Below are 19,129 nucleotides of genomic sequence, written 5' to 3'. Positions count from 1 at the left end.
CAGGGTTAAGTACTAAACAAGTCAATTACACAGCTTAGTGCACGGCGCAGATTATCTGACAAATTAACCAGCCAATTCCAGTTACGACACGCTCAATCTATTAAGAAAAGTAGCTTGTAACGTGTTATTGAAAAATGTATGTAGAGTTAAGAAAAATAGCGCCATTTTACATTTGAAGTACTACGAGTTAAGACATTACGAGTATTAATTAGTTGTTCAGTTTGATCATAGCCTGCTTACTCACTGCAGATCGACATGAAGGTCGACATCAGCTGATGCTACCAATTCCTGAGTGAATTTACATGCAGATGCACAATAACAATTTAGTTCTCTAATATTTAACCGAGCTAAAAACGAAGAGTAAGACTATTCCGATTCCAAAACACTAACGGCATCGCTTGGATGTATCTAACAGGCTGCCGTATCGCGACGACGCAGAGTTGTTGATCGCCGCGACGAGTCCATTTGTAAAATGTAGACTGCAATAACCCCCTACTATGCCGGGGCTCTACCTCGCGCGGGGATCAGGAGTCAAGTAATAGTGCAGGGGAGACTTTTAGTGGATGAGCCTTCAACATATTTGGCCACCGTGTTCCACATTTGCCGCACGCCCTGTAAATTCCGCAGAAGGTTCCGCTGGAAGAAAATTGTCAACAAAAATACATACAGTTTGCAAGAAATACTAACACTGCCTGAAAAGCTCTTTAACTTACACATTAACTTTTTACCGCGAACTTTGATATTTCGCTTTAGGTTTAACAGAGCTTGCTCGGAGCTTAATAAGAAGGCTTGTTTTCGTTTACACACCAATTTCAGGTTCATGTTTCATGAATAGTCTGTTATTACGGTTTCACGGTTAAGCTGCCTTTTGCTGCAGGAAAAAAACGTGGCTGTATTTTCCTTCCGTATTTTCTTTAATTCGCTCTCGTAAATTGTCAGAACGTGAAATATTTGTATTTTTCGTGAGTATATAAGTGTTGATGTCGCAATTAGACTGGCAGAAGGGCATGTGAAATTTTCAAGATGACTGAAAGATGAATTAATTGAAGACTGACAGCCATGTTAATGTTCTTATTCATGTCTCACCTTTAAGAATATTATAGCTCAATAAATACTTGGCTGACTAGGTGCCGAGAGCTCGACTATTGCTTTAATGGTCTCATTGAAGGAGCTAGTTAGGGTCGAGTGCTTGTGTTGCTTTTTCAGTAGATTATCTCTGTACTCGAGTACTGCTTTTCTTCGAGCTGATAGCATCGGACTGGGCCCTGAGTACCGGGGCGGCGGTGTGCCGGCACCGCAAAACGAAATGAACGGGCACAAATCGTTTACAATTGTCACATCTGGTGTAAAGCGGTTGCTGGAATCCATATAGATATCCCGACACAAATGTGACTAACCGCCCCGTATAGTGAAAATACGACTTAATCTCGCCTTTTTGCTGTCATATAGTGACATATATTTATGACGTTTTCAGTACTTTACAGTTTTCGCTGTCACAGAGGATGGTGGTCGCTACCCGTGCGGTCTTACAGTAGGTTTTTACCACCAGTAAATACCGGCCGGCGGTCGAAGTGTACTCGTGCAGTACTCAGAGAGCCCTGCTGTGCGTTCTGCGGTGACATTATTGGTCACTAGTTATACTACCTACGAGAAGAGTTCGAGTGATGCTATTCCAGGATCTTATTTTTAATTTGGCACATTGAGGTATAATTCATTCACTTTCTCATACTCCGCAGTAAAAATAAAACATTTCAACTTAATTCGAAAACAGTAAATTTGTCCGTTGCGCTTAAACATCTCTACAAAAACACGTTGAACGAAGATTTTGAACCGAAAGATCTCGAATAAATTAAATACAATTAAAAGCATCTCGAACATTCCTTGGAGCACCTCTCGAACTCCATCGAGTGCTCGCTAATTATTCGCTCGCACCTGCACACTTTTTGACAACTGAGGGTTTGAACTCTTTGTGAGGGATGTCAACGAGGGCCCTCGTCCTCCGCCGTCAGGGGAAAAAGTGTCTGTACGTGACTCCCAGAGATTCGATAATATTATTCCAACGAGCTATTCTGTACATTTTAAACGCGCCTTGCATGAGACAGCACCGACATCGATGTTCAAATAATAGTATGAGGTTTATTTTGTACTTATTTTGTTATCCGATATCTGACCTTCAAAAGTTTATTTGTTTTGTCCGGCAAATGGACCAACTCAATCGAGCAACTTCTAAACATAAAAAAAATAGGTATAAATCTTGATAGAGGTCAGAATACCACCTTCCCGGGAGTGACGTAAGAGACAATTACAGAATTTACCGGGGAATTAAGTATTATATCAACGTATTGCGATCCCTAACCAGCACTTACTGATTATAACATGTACGAGCAGTCACCCCCTGTTTGTGGGGAGGGATGGCCGTTATACAATACAACTGTGACTTCGACTTCATGTCTGAACAGGGGCGCGGGGTGGGGGCGCGGGACGGGGGCACTTGAGCTGTAATTCTAAATATTTCAGTAAACATTTACATTTATAAGGCGATGAGCAAAAGCAGGGAAAAAAAATGACATATATCTACGCAAAATATGTAGAAACCGTCTTATTTGTGGTCACTGTTGCCCGTATTAACTGTACTTGAAATTCAAATGGAATAAATGTTTTATTTTATAATTTAAATATGTAAAAAGGCACTGTGCGAAATGTAATAAATAACTCTTAATGCAAACTATCATACAGAGTCGTATAAAGGACATCCGCACTATACATTTCTTCAGCCAATGAGAATATATAAAAAAACCGACCTAAGAACGAAATTCTAAAAGCACAATCTCAATAAGTTAGCAACCCGAATAAAAGCAATATCCTGAAAGGGAATTGCCACAGTATAATGGAAACCGCCAAAGGTACAGCGTTCTAATAAAATATTTTCAGATCAATATCAAAACGTATAAGTAAGGGACAAACGCTCCAAGAATAGTAAGGACCACCACTAACCGACGGAAAATAGGGTCCGAGACGAGCGGAAACTACATCCATTATTACTCGCTGCCAAGTCGAATGAAACGAATCGAAATAGGGAATTACATCTTTATATTCACGCACAGAGACATTCGCGAATCTAAACCTTCCTTTATTAAAGTATAAAATACGAGAACGATTTACCATGGCGCCAGAAAACAGAGAGAGCCGGATCGTACGCAGCAGACACCAGCTGGAGTCGAGCAGCTACGGACTCTATAGACATACTTCTTTTTCCGATTGTGACTTACAATGACTTTGCAGCGGTAACCTATCCGTACTTACTACCCACTCGCACTTCGCTTTGCTACCAGTGAAGGTGTCAGGATTTTAAATGAGCAAACTAAACCACTAGAAGTAGAATTTGGTGTTCTTAGATATAACTTAGCAAGTTAAATCGAATTGAGCTTTGTAAAAGCGAAACTGTATTTAGATTAAAGCTTGTAACACTTATATGATCTCATTATAAGCCCCTTCGTGTTATTATTATGTTTAGCTTCTAAGGAGCTTTGGAAACCCTTTATGTTTACAAGTGTGTCATATATATATATATTATAAATATAGTGTTTATTAGTAGTGTTATGTATGATATCATTGTTTGCTACTAGTATTAAGGGGTAGTATGATCTCTAGCTCCACGTGGTCGCATCACCCAATGTCCATTTTCCAAAGTCTTTGGTGACCGATCAATACTAGATGAGCTTTAAAAATATGTAATGAATCCACAATTTAAGTACGAGTCCATTATTAATGAATTAACCTCGTCATGTCACGTTTATATTCCATGTTTGTCTAACAAATAGAGTCGGTACACATGTAGAGCACAGCGCGGCGATCAGCCCCGATCCTATCGCCTAACTATTGTCATTATAAGTACAAAACTATTAAATAATGCTTTGTCTTTGTTCCTGATCACTTATCAATTTACTTTCAGTTTAACATTTACAAAGTCTTTTGAGTGTAATTATTTGTCAATAAACTTATTACACCCAAGTATCTACAAGTTCTCACAACTTTCCTAAATGAGCAGAGCCGTATATCATCTTTGCAGCAGCAGTATATCAACTTTGTTAATGGCCACTGTTTTTGATCTACCACAAGAAAACACTTCATTCCAAGACAATCCTATAAAAATAGAACCATTATCGGAAGTTATTTTGTTTTAACGTTAATTATAACTTATCTATATATTAATACGTGAAGCAAAAACTTTGTATCCCTTTTTACGAAATTTGCGCGGCCGGAGGAGTATGAAATTTTCCACACTTATAGAGAATATAGAGAAGAAGTGCACAATGCTAATATTTATTTTAAATAATGCATAAAAGATACATTAAATCAATAAAGAAAACATTACACACACTACATACCGTGTATTTGACGCACACACGCATGCATACTATTTATTGTCAACTTTTGTTCTTGACGTCTGTTGTCAAATTGAGAATAGATTAAATATTGTTTGTCTTTGTTAATATTTTTATAGTGTAGTCTTGGCGAAATTTGTGATTATAGAAGTATAAAATACAATCATAATAGTGTACAAACTTACAATTCCAATTAATTATAGTCGAATCTCGACTACTGCGGGGCCACTAGTTCTCTAAAAAATGTTGAATTGTCCAATCTAGATCCTGCCCTAAGAACAATTACTCGAACAAACAGATGTTATATGATCCTGCGAGACGCGGACTATTAGCGTCCAATGAGGCAAGACGATCTATCAGTTTGTCATCGCTCCGACACGGGTCCGCCGGTCACGGGCCGTACTCTCTACCGGATTGTATTACCATCGTTTGTGTCAATTAACACACATTAAGAGCCCGCGATTCATCAACGTCATGGAAATTAGCGTCCGATTTAAGTTTAACTGTCTCATACATTTCAGGCCGTGCGTAGCCTTCGCGGAGTTCGAACAAATATACATTTTGTAATGTTGAATGTACGAGGATATCTTTCTATGATTAGGCTGGGTCGCTTGGAAACGTCGAGCGTCTTAATTTTGTTTTTGTAACAAAAAACTCAGATTGCTTTTTTCAGAAAAAGTATGGAAGCAACGAAGAACGTTTTGAATGAAATTACCAAGAAACCGACTTCTCACGCCGTCAGTTGAGAATTTTGAAGTGAAACTTCTTTATCGGCGTTGGAAAAAAATTTACCGTCACATTTTTCGGTTACGCGTCACATTTTTCCGTTACGCGCCATCTTTTTCTTGCCCCTACCACGGTTGGTTCAGACGAAGAGTACTTTCACTTTCTCCAACGGAGTAGGGATAGCATGTCGCTTAAGCGGACTCACTCCCACCACCAGACTTTACCGTTCAAAAATACACGTGCACTCCCCTTCCAGTCACCTAGAATCGTGAGAGGGTCAAGCCACGTTTTTTTCTTGCACCCTTATTTATTTCTGAAACACAATAGCGACGTGATAAATAATATATCAATACTAAAGTGATCAACAAAATCAAAGGCTTTATTTTAATTCTAATTCCAGTGGATTTTTAACAAAAGTAAGTAATTATATCTCTTTTTCTAATACTTGGGTGGGATTGTGGTATTTATTTTTTTAAATTTAAGATATTTAAGGTTAACCTCAGTTTCTGATTGTAACTATCGGTCAATGTATATGATTTCATTAAAATAGTATTTATTAATTAATACGACTGCTAATTTAATGAACATCAATTAATTGGCATAAAGTATAAATTCTGAAATATGTTATATAATTTTTGCTTTATAATTGTGCTTGTGTGTTGTGTGTTATATAATTGTGCTTGTGCTACTACCATTCATAAATCACAAGGCAGCACATTTCCGGAAATTGTTTATGAATATGAGAAACATCACAGCCAATCGTTGTTATATGTTGCTTTATCCCGTGTTACGAGTATTGAAGGATTGTATATAACGACTCCAAATAATGACAAAACATTTTATCATGGTCGAAGAACGTCAACGTCCACCATCGATTTACAAGCGGAATTTAAACGATTGTCTCTGAATAAAGTAGAAACTATAAATGAACATTTGATTAAGTTCATGAACAAAAGAAGAGGTTTGTCACTTTTTATTTTCAATTGTCAAAGTCTTAGAGCTCATATAGATGACCTGGATGATTCAATTGTGAAAAATTCAAATGTTTTAGTTCTATCTGAAACATGGCTGAACAATGACAGTCAAGTAAATATCACTAATTTCAAATGCATTGCAAAATTTAAACGGCTGAGCACGAGAGCAGGAGGTGTAGGAATATATCATAATTCTAATGATGTTGTTAATGTTGTGACTTCATCGATAGATTTTTCTGTTTTTTCTCCTGACTTTCATGGGTCACTAGCATCAGCAGTTGGTGATTTATGTATGGCTCAATGCCAAATGGAAAATGGGATGAAAATTTTGATTGTTGCACTGTATATATCTCCTAATCAGAAGTTGGACGATATTATTAATTTTCTTCACCATTCATTGTTGCCGTACACAAGTGAAGGTGCCTCTTTACTCGGTAACAATAATTATAAAATACCGATGATTTTAAGTGGAGATTTTAATGTAAATTTTGCATCGGAAAATTCTTTGAAGCTAGTTGAATTTCTGAAAGATAAATTGAATTTATCCATGAAAAACAGTCCTCAAACGTCAACAACAAGATCTGGCACTACAATTGATGGAGTTTTTACTCGGTCACTAAATTTCGTGGAATGTAAACCATATATTTCATATTTCAGTTACCATAAGCCATTAATTACAAAAATATATAATGACAATGACAATGATAGTAATAATTCTATTACAATTAATGAAATGCTGTAATAATCTTAGTAGCAAAAAGGTAAAGTGAAATAATTGTATTATTTGTATTCATGTCTATGATAATAAAATCCTTTTGTTTAAACTTTATCTAATTTAACTTTATTTAACCAATTTCTAGAAAGTTGCATGTAGATCATTTTTCGAAAAATAAGGCCATAAAGAAGTTTCACTTCTTACGTGTGTACACTAGTACACGCACACATTTTTTTATTTTATTTTCACAACTAATCCTTTGTACATAACAATACACGTAACTCGCGGGGTGGCCGTGGTGAGTTATTGTTAAAATAGAAAAACACACTGAGAAATTCAATTATTTTGACGTTCGGAATGAGCGGTCATGGAAAGCTTAAGGAAAAAACCCCGATTACAAATAGAGAAGGTTGGCGGGCGCCCCCGTGTCATCTTACAGAGCAGATGAACCTCGACTCCTTGCCACTCGTTATCAATATTTTTATTTAATAAACTTACGGAGCTTTTATTGCTATTTTTATAGACAATATTCAGAGAATCGTTTAATCATAAAGTGAAAGCTCAGATTTTAGTGCACAGTATGCTAAATTTTCTCGAGCTATTAAACTCAAATGTTATAATGTTAATTGTTAATGTTGTTACGGGTAGTATTATGTATACGTTATGTATACGTACCGGTCGGTGTCATTGTGATCCGATAGTTCCGCACACCGACCTACTAAGGGAGTAAAATAATTATTCTAACGCAAGTCATCGCGATCACCTTCTGTTGATAATCCTAACACCTAGTAAAAGTTTGATCATAATGGCTTGTGAATACTCTCCAGAATGAAAGTATACACACGTCATAATTTATTTATTTATTACACTTCATGTATTTATCTACATCGGCGGACATAGTGACTAAGGCGTTCTCTACCAGTCAACTAACGATAGTGCACACAAAAAATTGTAGGTGCATTAAACTGCAATATTAACTGGCATAAACACATAGAATACATATTATTATGTATACACAAAAATACATACAAACTATACGTAGGCGTAGTGTAACATCTTGAGACATGGATTCTAAAATCTAAGTTTTAACAGTACAACGGCTGTCCCACCCTTACAACCGAAACGCATTACTCCTTCACGGCAGAAATAGGCAAGGTAGCGGTACCTACCTGTGCGGCCAAAAAAGACGTCCTACCACCAGTAAGAATATGATGTTTATCTTATATTAGGTTATTAAGGATATTGCTTCTTTATTTGACCTGCATCTTTATTTCACTGCATCATACATTCCGGCTTGAAGAGGAAGGTTCCCCGTCTCAAGTGCATTAGCACTTACCTCCCTAGTTCTCATCACTCGACTTATGTAATAGCTTAATATGACGTGTCTTAACACGACGCCAATAAACATTACATGTTGTTATTAAACGCGTTATTGTTTAAATAACTGCCAATGTGAATAAGACTCTTAAAATCAAAGTTGTGATTTAAGCTTCATAGCGCGATGCAAATTTATATCGAATAATTATCATGAATATTAAAATAAACTTTCGAAACTCATTAAAGCATGTAACGTTTATATGAGGTGCGGATCTCGCACCGCTGGAGAGCCCATAACGATTTATCCCGTAAGCTTTCATTAAAGTATTAATTTATTGAAGCTTTTACCTTAATTATTTTTGCAAGCTTTATAGGAACATTATGAATAATTTACTGATTTCTTAATTAATATAAATCAATGTACCTACTATATTTACTTAAAATGAAATTAAAGTAGGAAAGAAATATAAGTTGAATACATTTTTTTAAGGTGCACTTTCGAACCTCGGCTATCGTTTAAAACCTTTACACAATTGATTGATCGATAATTACATACTTAGTATTTCTTCCGGTTTTCGCGACTCGTCCAAATAATTATTGAACCCAGTGCTATGGTTTAATCCCACGGTTTCTATTGTCATCATAATACTTCTGACGTTTCAAATACTTTACAGTTGTCGTCTGTGCTCGCGGATGACAATAATAAATGTTTATTGACGGGGCGTGCTGTGAGCCCGCTCGGCTCGGTCACACCAACCTGGATTTACAGACACGATCAAACACTCATTTTCACACATCAATCAATTTCGACCTCTAAGGCGTGTGGTGTCTAAACCTTCTGGTATCTACGGGCTGACCCTCAACGGAATCAAGAAATAGAACGTAGAAAGTTGCAAGACCACTCTATATACATATGTATATGGTTATAGATTTACTCGACGCTAACTAATGGCCACTATAATTATTTCTTGAAGCTAACAATCAATTCTCAAACATTGTGATTTAGTATATTACTCAGTACATATTTACCAACATTTTTATAGCAATACATTTTTAGTAAAATGTCGATTGACATGTTCGTTCCCCCATTATTTCAAACTATAACTGAGTATGATCACTAATTGAACAGATTTAAGACATCTGTATTCCCTTTAAATAAATACAATATTAATTTATTAATTATACAGATGTCAATCATAATCTGCACTGAATGAAACGTTAATAACAGAGGTAAACATCGTAAGGGAAATTATCTCCAGTTTAATAATTGAGTTACGATCTCGTCACGTTGACGTGAACTATTCATGAGATGTAATAAGTTGATGATTCTGATTTCGTAACGGGCCGTGTCGGATGGATGACACGACAATTATTTAATTACACAAATTGATTACTTTCGACCGCAATTCGACCGGAGTGGCCATTGTGTCCGCTTGCGGTTATTGTTAATAAATGAACGACTCCTTTTAGCGCGGGGCCGCAATCGACGGAGTCACGAATCCCGAAATGTGTTCCGTTCGAACAACACAAAATTAAAACAATACAATTACATTGTTTTCCGGAACAATGTAAACGTTAATGAAAACTTACTTTTGTTTCAGATTTGAAAAGATAAACATTATTCACTTTGTTAGCCTTCTTCCTCATCTCGTTACTTCGAGACCACCCATTCAGATAGCATACGTTGTAACTCCGAACAGGAGACTCTCAATCGAGTAGCGTCGAACTATAAATCGAGATGCCTAACACCATAACTTCTATCGAAAATGTTCGCTGCCCTAAAACCTCGTTCTCACGTGAGTATTTGTTTGATTACGTTATCCGTTCGGCAACACGTTAAGCGCGCCATAATCCAAACTACAGCCCGAGCACAGAAGCGAATATCCAATCAATAGAACCGACGCTATCTCCTCTAATATTTACCGAAGAACCGTTCTTATCGTATTTTACGAAACTAAGATAGTGCAGAGCAAAACAACAAACATAACTTTATCCGTAACCTTTCGGTTGGCGTTGGATCGCGTCATAAAACGGTGAGGGCTCACGGAACGTAGCGGATTGGCGTTATCTGCTCCCTCGGGACCGATCCGCGATCGACTCGACAGGCCCCGGCTAAATGTGTTCCGCGCTCATGGCTGCTGTTTCAAACGCACATCGCTCTCTTCGGGTGTCTTGCGATTTACAATCGTGGATTAAAGCTTCAATTAATTGGAACGAAGTTCCGTATGGGACGATGCGGAGAGGTACCCTAACTGGGAAAAAACGTCCGTAACGTAAGATTTTTATAAGTAATGCACACAGTGTACGACTTAACTTTGTAATAACGTCCAAAGTAACATTTTTTTATCATTCATTGACCACGATCTCAGAGCGTTCGTTTGCGCAATACACTAAGTCTTATGCAAACAACCGTGAATGAAGTGTACCACAATAAGTTTGCACGTTACCGAATGACCGTGGGTTGTTGCGAAACTTCCAGTTTTATATTCTTTATACCTCGAATATAACTTAAAATTAATATTTTTATATTATAATAAGGAACTTCATTCCTATCCGGTGTCCCACGACATCACACATCTTTTTGTCACTAAATCGACAGATTTGGCATAGTGAAACTAAAACTTCATTCAATCAGCTTTACATTTTGGAAATAAAAGTTGGGCTTGCAGTATGTTTACTCAGCTATGACATATCCGAGGTAAGGTTGGATTGCATTCGTGTGAAATTGTCTTATGTACGGGGCGAACAGACAGATATCACTTTACGTTTTGTAACAGCTTCAACGGAATTCAACGTATTTTGAAAAACCAGTTGTCTTTCAATGTTGTTTAATACAAAATGCATTATACCAGTAGGTCATGACGCTGGACTGGTGGCAGTGTACAAGCTTCGGAATCCCTTAACACAAGCTGGGTCGACAGCTCGTTCACCCGCAAAATTCACTTTGCGATTTATTACAGAAGTGTTTAAGCGAATATCAAGCTTATTGTATTAACAGAACATATTTAACAGAAGTTATTATTCAAGAACTTAGGAAGGAAAACTAAAATATTCAGTAATTATCGAAATTGTTGGTAGAGTCATTTGTGGAACTTTATTCAAAATTTAGATCCATGTCATTTCGACGTCACAATTACTAGTAATTTATTTGAAGAAGGACCGAAATGATTAATAAGCGTAACGAATCGGCATGTTGTTATGTTTTGTATAACATGATGATTTCATTTTAAATCCATTGTTTACATCAGTAAACACATTACGAAACGTAAATACATTTGATCAAGTAAAGGTGATCTTTTACGGTTGCGGCCGGTCCGCTTCATTGATGCCGTTACTAGCTGCTCAAGCTCCTATGGACCATGGACACGAAAATGAAAACGCTTTGAATACTGTGTAATTTTTGTTCGGTTGTGATATCGAAGAATGCTGGCGAATGAAATTCCAAAAAAGGAATACGCTGCGAAGTTCTCGGAAGCGTGTAAACTTTACCGCGTACATATTCTCGCATAATATATTTTTTTATTTACCCGCATAGCCTTTCCAACGTTTTGAATGTTCATCAATTATTTACTAAACCGAAATACTTAAGCACTCCAGCGTTAAAACGAAGTTAGCGATAATTTCATATAATTTTCGGAACGCTTCACTTAATTCATTTTAAGTATTTAAGTTTAAATATTATATTACTTAATAAGATCCGATGTGAGTTTTACTTGAAATTAAATAAATGTGGTATCGAAGACGGCTAATGTTATTAGTCGAACTTTAATCAAAGTTCAAGCGCCGCCACAGTTTTTAATTGCTTAGACTCTAAGCAATTAAGCTTGTTCATGTATAATGCCTTAGATAGATGAACAAGCTCACAGTCTAGCTGGTATTAACTGGTTTCTCCGAAATCATAAAATGATGCTCAGCAATGTCTCAATTTGTATTGTACAAAGGCGGTCGAAGCGGGGCACGCGACTGCTTCTTTCTTCTTATCATTGGTGCGGGTTAACCTGGGCTGTTTGCGAACTTATATTTCATATGATCTAACTTTTTATGATATATTAATTTTAATTTTATATTTTGCTAAAACTATTGAGTTGTGACAAAATCATCGAATGTATTTTCGGCAAGCATGGGTAACGAAAGCAGAGTTGTCCTTTATATTTTCCGCAGTGAGAGGTAAAAAGCTAAGCATTTGAATGAATTCACAACATACGGACTAAGCAACGAACGAGATCAATCGCCTTTGGTTTCTCACTTGACCGAGTGTGCCATATAACGGATAAAGGAGCAGAGAGGTACATTATAGGGCTCGCTCGGATCGGACTGCGCATTAAGCAGGGTTATTCGAAGCCAATTCGAGTCCGCATATTAGTTTATCGCGTCCCTTAGAAAGGGCTAATCCCATTCAACCCTCGGTAAAGCGATCCCGGCGACGTTGGCTCGGACGTCCGCTGAATGGCCCCGACCTGCTCTCGGGCCACAACTATTCTCGCGCGTCATATTCAGACTCAGCGTTCGGATTCAAAGAGATCCCACTCAGCCATTGCTTATCATTTCCATTCTTAGAGCCTCCCGACGGTGAGGGCGCAATTTTCACTAGCAAGATGAGATTTCGTATTCGTTTATTGTTTTATCGCGACGGTTGCTTCGTTGTTTTCGAATAGCAAGAAGTTCGGACGAGATAAACGCTTGAAATCTATCGAGTATCGGGCCCCGGCGAGTTATATGAGTAATTACGGCGTCAATCAAGTAGAGTGGCTCTTCCCAGAGATTGAATGTTTTATTCAGGAGTCAGCGCTGTCTGTGGCGAGTGTCCGCGCGGATAATGTTCGTTTTAAAAAGATCGTAAAGTTTGAGGCGGCGCGCGACGGTCGCCGGCCGACGTCTTACTTCATTAATGCGTTTCCCGCGAACTCCGACCCGCGCCCAACACTGACAGCGGTGAACATGCAAATTTATCTTAATTTGCATAATCCTCAATAAATTTATTTACATTAAAAGTTAGAGAGTTCCAAGAATTTCGATCATAATATCGAGTTATAGAAGTAGCGTCAAAAGTTATTAAGGCTCTTCAAGTTTGTTTTTCTTCTTTTAAACTTTATTTTAAACATATTTAATAAAGATCATTAATCACTAGCATTTTTTCACATAATACCTTGATAAATATAAGAAATGCCTCCCAATCGGAGGCTTTCAGGGCAGTTCCGATGGCCTCGATCCGTCGTAGCCAGATAACTCGCGCCGAGATGCAAGATAAAGCAAACTTTTTTTGAACTGTCACTGACACTTTGTAGCACTGAATCCGGCGTAAAACTCGTAGCACACTGGGGTTACTGGGCAGCGAGGAGGGTCGGAGTGCTGTCGCAGCGCGTAGCCACTAGCGCGAGTAGTCGCGTGTCGCATCGGAGCACGGACGCACGAGGAGGTGGCATGGCGCGACGCGGGCGGACGGCGCGGCCGGCCCGGGACACTGCCGGGGGCGCCGCACAGCGCGCGCACCCCCCCGCCCCCGCCTCCCCCGCACCCACCCCCTGCGCGCGCAACGCACAACGATCGCCTGCGAGTCGAGCGATTTTTACATCTGCACTGTTGTGACATTGAAATTCAATTTTGGATCGAGCGGCCTCCGAACGAGTTCCGGCTCGGTTCCGGTGTCGTGTTTTGAGGAGCGGTATTTTTTTGTAAATTATTCCAGTCCGAGCTTCCTTTGTTGGCGCCCCGTAATTATTCCGGGGAAAATTGATACGCGCCGAACTCTTCGGCTGAGACGAGTTTGATTACGTTCGGAGCGCGCGTGTCGAGGGCCAGCGTCGAGTTAGCGCGCGCTCGTAGCTCCCAACTCTTTTTACGGGCCGATTATCGAGTGGCTGAATGTCACTTTCGAATACATTGTAACGTTCAATCGTAAAAGTTTCCCGGAATAAATATTCTGGCGAATTTCCCAGTAGACTTTCAGAACGGGCTTTTTGTGATCTGTTATTGTTACTTCTTTAACAGTTTTGATTTGAAAGATGTGTTTACATAGTCTCTCCTGCAATAAATTTGTAAATTTTATAATGCAACATCCTGCTAATAAAAATGTCTCTCTCTGATGAAGCAGTCATGCGTGTCGGTGTGAAGGGTGGAACAATCGTTATACGATAGGTACAATTGAGCCTTCACCTCGTATTTCAAAGTTTACACAGAGCTACTGATTGTTAATATCATAAATGCTAGATTCCGTCGCACCATTTCAGATTCGTTCATATACACAAATACGAAGGAAAATACCTTTCACTGAGACGGTTTATCTGCTCGTTTTGAATGCTCTTGTAAATATTGTCAGCGCGATTTAAATTTTCGCCTAAAGCTTGTAATCAATATGTATGCTACATGTATATAGTATGTATACTACAAATTCGATCATCAAAGTGTATCTGTAGCGACATGAAAGAACATTACCGTTAGAGTCGAGTAGGTAGATAAAATAGCTACAAATACTATAAAGCCTTACAAACATGTCGCCAATAAAAACGAAATTAAAACCATAACAATACTACTAGACTAATAATATATGTCATAGCATAATGATTTGACTGAAGCCTAAAAAGTAAAGGAATGAAAAAAAATGTGTGCGTGTACTAGTGTACACACGTAAGAAGTGAAACTTGTTTATGGCCTTATTTTTCGAAAAATGATCTACATGCAACTTTCTAGAAATTGGTTAAATAAAGTTAAATTAGATAAAGTTTAAACAAAAGGATTTTATTATCATAGACATGAATACAAAAAAGTTAAATTAGATAAAGTTTAAACAAAAGGATTTTATTATCATAGACATGAATACAAAAAAGATGGCGCGTAACGGAAAAATGTGACGCGTAACCGAAAAATGTGACGGTAAATTTTTTTCCAACGCCGATAAGGAAGTTTCACTTCAATAAAAAATAAATTTAGAGGACAATGAAGCTATAGCGGGATGTATTACCACACAAATGGGCATGATGCGAATAAACAACTGTTCGATGCTTTGGTAAAGCTTTGAACCTGTTGTTCTGAAGGTTCCTACTCCAGTGTCCCCACTGGGCTGCGCCTGGAAGAGTCTTGCTAAAGCCTTCCTTTGACAAACAAGCCAACCCGCTCCGCTTACGTTACGCTTACGTCGCCGTTACGGAATTTAATTTCACGAATTTCTTTTACGCCACGAGATATTGTAAGGATTTACGGCGCACGCTTTTATTTGTTCAGATGTTATTTCTTATTGTAAAATACGAAGGAGGTATTTTGCCGTTAAATAAGTCGTTATGGTTTAGTAATGAGAGTGATGTAGATGAGTGTTCATGGGTTCTGAGATCTTTTTTGTACCGCCGTAGGGGCAGACGAGCTCACAGCCCACCTAATGTTAAGCGGATACCGAAGCTAATCGACACTGCATTGAAAACAGCATCGCTGATTTTGACGATTAAAAAAAATATTGTTATTTTTTATTTTCATTTTTATTGATGCTAAGTACCTCCTATGATACCTATACGAAATCATATACCATATTATGTGGATACTTGTTTCAGACTCCCCCAGAACTGATGTCACTAGTCCTCAAAAAGATGAGTAAAAAATCATATAAGCATAGTAGATCGAAACCCTGCAGATTTAAATGACTACGAATTGACAGGGCACTTTGCCTTTTTCGACGTCCACTTGTATGCTACTTAAAAAGTTCCTCGAAACAATAACGATTCAATAGTAAATCCGCATTACTACCGCAAGCTACAAAACGTAAATTGGCTTTCTAGAAAGCTTTCCCCGTGAACACAACAAGCGCAAACACTTCACAAGAGATATGAGCGCTTTTTAAATGAAAGGCTTATAAAGGCGAGTGCGATCTACCGTTCTCGAGTATCGAGTACAACACAAATAGTGCAGAGGAGCTTTAATTATTCGTAGCATTTTATCTTATTTCAACATGAGGGAAGTTTTCAGTTTGACTCTATTTTATTAGTGTAAAAGAGAAGACAGGCATGTATTTAGCTCGGCGTAGGGCGATAACCAGCCCAACGATATTACTGACCCACGCGGTTAATAAGTTCAAATATTCTAAAAAATCATTTCTGTCTAATCTAGGTCGCACAACATTATGGGTATCATCTGATAACACAAGTTCACAGAAGCTAAACCTTATGAGTCTCCAGTCCAAATTTAGAGTTGCTTAAACAGAATATTTTTCTTTTTCTTGTAGTTAACTTTCAATGTAAGTTAACTTTACCGTAGACCTTCGTAAAATTTAATAAATAACGACGTCTTTAGCAACTTTCAAGCTATTTAATTAAGTAAACATAGTAGTGATGTAATATAATAATTCAAAAGAACAAAAGTTACAAATGCTTCCGTTTTCCTCCAAGGCATTCGTGTATTATACTACGCAACTTAAAATCTCAATAAAGTTCTGTTACGTTTTCTTATTTCCGCCACAATAATGCATTCCGGGTTGAGTGTTGGCAAAATTGAAATTTTATTGAATGCTTCAGCTAAGCTCATTACTCTATTTTATTAGTATTCTTTTATGTTTATTTATTTTACTCATTACATTACATTACGTTTCACGTTCGTGACTGATAGATTTTTTTATTGCCTTTGTAGGCAGATGAGCATACGGCCCACTTGATGGTAAGCGGCTATCGTTCCTCATGGACGTCAGCAATGCCAGAGGCAGAGCCAATCCACCGCTTACCAAATATATAGATGTGCTCGTTTTTCAAATACTGTGATGGCTAGTTCGGTGATACGATCCGTACTTGTTGGAGACAAAGTCTGCTTATGAATTAGGAGAAAGTGCAAATTAAGTAGCAAAGTGTGAACTGTTCGTACTATCAAAGAAGAAATAAAGAAAAAACTCGAGGGAGATGTTGTCAGACATCTACTGTCTCGTCACTCTCGCACTCAATTTTCGTCTGTGTGTAGAAAAATAGCTTGAATACTGCTTGTTATGTATAATAATAAATAATCCGGAGACTACTTCTTACTGGTGGTAGGACCTGTTGTGAGTCCGCGCAGGTAGGTACCACCACCCTGCCTATTTCTGCCGTGAAGCAGTAATGCGTTTCAGTTTGAAGGATGGGGCAGCCGTTGTAACTATACTGAGACCTTAGAACTTATATCTCAAGGTGGGTAGCGCATTTACGTTGTAGATGTATATGGGATCAAAAAAAAAACTAAGCATAGCAACAGACACATACGCATCCTTATATTTGATTTCCACAGTAACATAAAAACCACGCAACATCAAATTTTCAAAAAGCAAGCCCTGTTTACGAGTATAATAATGATAAACATAAAACAGGCCAATAACTTCGTTTCACAATATTGATCTTGTAGAACAAACGGTTCGGGAGGGCCGAGCATTCCGGTCGGGATCCATCACCCGACCAAACCATAAACAAAATTATCAGCAGTATCGACGCGCATCCGAACAATAACACAAACTTATTTGAAACACGGAATTATATTAAAAACTTGAACTGAACGATATAGGATTCCTTTTGCCTTAAAGTCTTCAAAGGGAATAAAATAAATATCGGCTTCGCGTCACGTAGGATTAGCTTCTCAGATTCCGGATTAAAGGATAAATAAGCTACTGTGAAATCTTCGGTGACTTTTAGGAATGTGTTTTTTCGAAGATTCGATAGCTATGTGCTGCTATTAATTAATTATTTATTGCTCTGAGTACTTTTTGGTTTTGTTCGTAGGTTGCGTCTTCTCTAGTCACCTCCAGTACTTGAATCAATCCCCAGGGATCGTATGGTACCAAACTTAGAAGTAGCTCTAGGTCCCTTCGTAGACCCCGAGATTTCTACGATGTATCGGAGCTTATTTATTTAGGACTTATCTGTACTGTGCATATAAAATAATTACTTAATACTTTCAAATTAGAAAAAGCTATGGTTATTCTATTTATTCTAAATAATGATGACTTCAAACGCGGTGCTTACAATGGGAATCAAGGTGAGATATTTGCATTTTTCACTTTTTGTTAATTTGAAAAAAAATATCCCGATCAATAAGTTGACTTCAATTGTTTCAATGATACATACTTAATCAGGGAGTTGCTGAAAATCTGGACGATTTTCACATTAACGTTGTTTTGATTATAGAAAGAAAACGTTATCTAATAATGGAGATTGTCTCGAGAGTTCTCGAGAGCGGAGGGAGAATACTTTAAAAAACAATTGTACTGCAATTGGATGTGGAAGAACTTCGGAGTTCGGAGGAAATCAAGACTCTCTAAGTTTTTGTTTTATTGCTCAATTTGTTTCGAAGATTTTAAATGATCTTACTTTCATTGTAAGGACGCCTCACTGCTGGTTTCGATGGCTATACAACTATTGGTGTATAGAAGATGGTCCAACAACATGATCTACGTATCTGGGCATCTCACTCAAGAAAGTCACATATTCGGTATCAAGGCGCTACTGCTGTGTCGTATATTTTTCTGAAGGACATGGAGTGCCAGTCAAAAAGGAAACAAATTAAATTCAGGAACAATTAACATGTAGGAAGGCTTAGACGATGAAAGAAAGATATTCCACCGAGCGGGTGATATTTGCTCGGTAGACCTACGGTCCGAAGCTTGTATATAGTAAGGGCGGTACTGAAAATTTCGGGAATTAACGAAGTGACACAACATTACTATTTAAAAATGTATTTATTGCTTTTCAAAGTATTTTCCGCGAAATTTGACACATTTTTCCATACGATGGAACCAATCCTTGAAGCAACCATTCCATTTGGAAGTTGGGGTCTCCAAAATGGCCGTTTTGTAGGCGTCCACAGCTTCTTCAGGTGATGAAAATCTCTGTCCACGCAATTTATTCTTTATTTTAGGGAAAGTATAGAAATAATTAGGGCTTGGGTCGGGGCTGTACGGCGGATGGTCTAATAATTCTATGCTTTCTTGCTCTAAAAACTCTTTTGTTCTGTGCGCGGTGTGAGAGCTCGCATTGTCGTGATTGAGGATGATGCGGCGGTTGCAGTTCTCTTTACGGAGT

General features: G+C 38.0%; 1 protein-coding gene and 1 long non-coding RNA gene across 2 annotated transcripts in view; one reads left to right on the top strand and one right to left on the bottom strand.

The window, feature by feature from the left end:
* LOC101745031 (lachesin) overlaps positions 1-13,580 on the bottom strand; it is a 161,004-nt gene extending 147,424 nt beyond the window's left edge. The window contains exon 1 of the mRNA XM_012689479.4: positions 13,264-13,580. The gene's annotated coding sequence lies outside the window, so the exon portion shown is untranslated. The remainder of the gene's footprint in view (positions 1-13,263) is intronic.
* LOC134200902 (uncharacterized) lies at positions 1,495-4,014 on the top strand. The gene is made up of 2 exons (XR_009976012.1): positions 1,495-1,704; positions 2,932-4,014. It is a non-coding gene; the product is annotated as an uncharacterized LOC134200902 (long non-coding RNA).
* Positions 13,581-19,129: the final 5,549 nt, after the last annotated feature.

This window comes from Bombyx mori, chromosome 21 (genome assembly GCF_030269925.1).
Source record: "Bombyx mori chromosome 21, ASM3026992v2".
In the NCBI taxonomy this organism is placed as follows: Eukaryota; Metazoa; Arthropoda; class Insecta; order Lepidoptera; family Bombycidae; genus Bombyx; species Bombyx mori.
The sequence above is the reverse complement of the archived record's forward strand: the minus strand, read 5'-3'. Positions and strand labels throughout refer to the sequence as shown.